The sequence below is a fragment of the Schistocerca serialis genome, unplaced genomic scaffold, assembly GCF_023864345.2.
Source record: "Schistocerca serialis cubense isolate TAMUIC-IGC-003099 unplaced genomic scaffold, iqSchSeri2.2 HiC_scaffold_1196, whole genome shotgun sequence".
In the NCBI taxonomy this organism is placed as follows: domain Eukaryota; kingdom Metazoa; phylum Arthropoda; class Insecta; order Orthoptera; family Acrididae; genus Schistocerca; species Schistocerca serialis.
Window position 1 is genome coordinate 540,001 of NW_026047399.1, and position 2,500 is coordinate 542,500.

A 2,500-nucleotide genomic window follows, 5' to 3' on the forward strand; every position below is an offset into this window, starting at 1 on the left:
TACCTTAACCTAACCTACGTCGTACCTTAACCTAACCTACGTCGTACCTTAACCTAACCTACGTCGTACCTTAACCTAACCTACGTCGTACCTTAACCTAACCTACGTCGTACCTTAACCTAACCTACGTCGTACCTTAGCCTAACCTACGTCGTACCTTAGCCTAACCTACGTCGTACCTTAACCTAACCTACGGCGTACCTTAACCTAACCTACGTCGTACCTTAACCTAACCTACGTCGTACCTTAACCTAACCTACGTCGTACCTTAACCTAACCTACGTCGTACCTTAACCTAACCTATGTCGTACCTTAACCTAACCTATGTCGTACCTTAACCTAACCTATGTCGTACCTTAACCTAACCTATGTCGTACCTTAACCTAACCTATGTCGTACCTTAACCTAACCTATGTCGTACCTTAACCTAACCTGTGTCGTACCTTAACCTAACCTGTGTCGTACCTTAACCTAACCTGTGTCGTACCTTAACCTAACCTGTGTCGTACCTTAACCTAACCTGTGTCGTACCTTAACCTAACCTGTATTGCGCCTTAACCTAACCTGTATTGCGCCTTAACCTAACCTGTATTGCGCCTTAACCTAACCTGTATTGCGCCTTAACCTAACCTGTATTGCGCCTTAACCTAACCTGTATTGCGCCTTAACGTAACCTATATTGCGCCTTAACCTAACCTATATTGCGCCTTAACCTAACCTATATTGCGCCTTAACGTAACCTATATTGCGCCTTAACGTAACCTATATTGCGCCTTAACTTAACCTATATTGCGCCTTAACGTAACCTATATTGCGCCTTAACGTAACCTATATTGCGCCTTAACGTAACCTATATTGCGCCTTAACGTAACCTATATTGCGCCTTAACGTAACCTATATTGCGCCTTAACATAACCTATATTGCGCCTTAACCTAACCCACATTGCGCCTTAACGTAACCTATATTGCGCCTTAACGTAACCTATATTGCGCCTTAACGTAACCCACATTGCCCCTTAACGTAACCCACATTGCGCCGTAACGTAACCCAACACACGTTGGGCCTTAACCCAACACACGTTGGGCCTTAACCCAACACACGTTGGGCCTTAACCCAACACACGTTGGGCCTTAACCCAACACACGTTGGGCCTTAACCCAACACACGTTGGGCCTTAACCCAACACACGTTGGGCCTTAACCCAACACACGTTGGGCCTTAACCCAACACACGTTGGGCCTTAACCCAACACACGTTGGGCCTTAACCCAACACACGTTGGGCCTTAACCCAACACACGTTGGGCCTTAACCCAACACACGTTGGGCCTTAACCCAACACACGTTGGGCCTTAACCCAACACACGTTGGGCCTTAACCTGCTCTGTAATTGTCATACGACGCGTTAAATTAGTGTAGTGTTGCCTAACTGCAACCCCCGCAATATAGTTTGCTACTCGCACTGCCCGGTCCCCAGTGTATCGCTTCATGTTAAACACCTTGCAGCTATACACTGTAATGTGGATGGCAGCAGGACGTACATGCTCAATGCCCTTTGCAGTTGTTCATTGGCATTTGCAGTTGTTCATTGGCATTTGCAGTTGTTCATTGGCATTCGCATGGCGAAGCACTTAGCCTACGCTGTGGTACGGCCTGTGTCAACTGTCCGCTGATGTTGTACGTCCAAATCACACACTGTACTGCACATTGGTCCTCATGTACTGAATGATACATCGTGGTACATGTGACCGTACAACGACTGCGCCAACAACGGCGAACCATGCGGTCCAAATGTTGTGCACTCAGCTACGTGTCGTCTCCCTATAAGAGCTGGATTGCAGTGTGGTATGCCCTGGATGGCGATCAGCATGAGCCGTCTGTTGATGTAGTGGCGCGTGTTGTCAGACGTAGTCGTCTCCTCTCACACACCGTGATAGCATGGTGCACTGCGTTCCACATCTGCGACATGCGACAGAGGCCGGTTGACAGTCGTTCGCGCAATGGACATCGCATACGTACGGGGGCCACCTTCCACGTGTTCGCGAAGCGTGCACATGTTGTTGCGTGTATGTGGGCAGACATAGTGTGTCGTGACACCTGACACAGGCATGCAACAATCGTTGAATTTGCAAATGGCGATGGACGCCTACGTTTGCTGGTGACGTTACGCAAATGAACAACTGGTAAACCGTTGTGGTGCGGTTGTTCTCGCTAGAGGTGAATCAGTGATGGCGACGATCGGTTGAGCTACCAACCGGTTGTTCCAGCGATACCCACCATGCCCACGAACGTGAATGGCATCTGGGTGTGAAGCGATACGCGGCGGTGGCTGGGTGGGACCGTCCCCGGCCGGTGAGGGGGGGCCTCCCGGCGTGCTGGCCGCGCGGTGCGTGGGCGCACGCGCTACAGCCGGCTGGTGGGGGCGGCCAGTGGCAGGCGCGCCGGCCGACGGAGGCGGCAGGCGGCGCAGCTGCGCGCCGGCGCACCCTGCACGCGGCGCC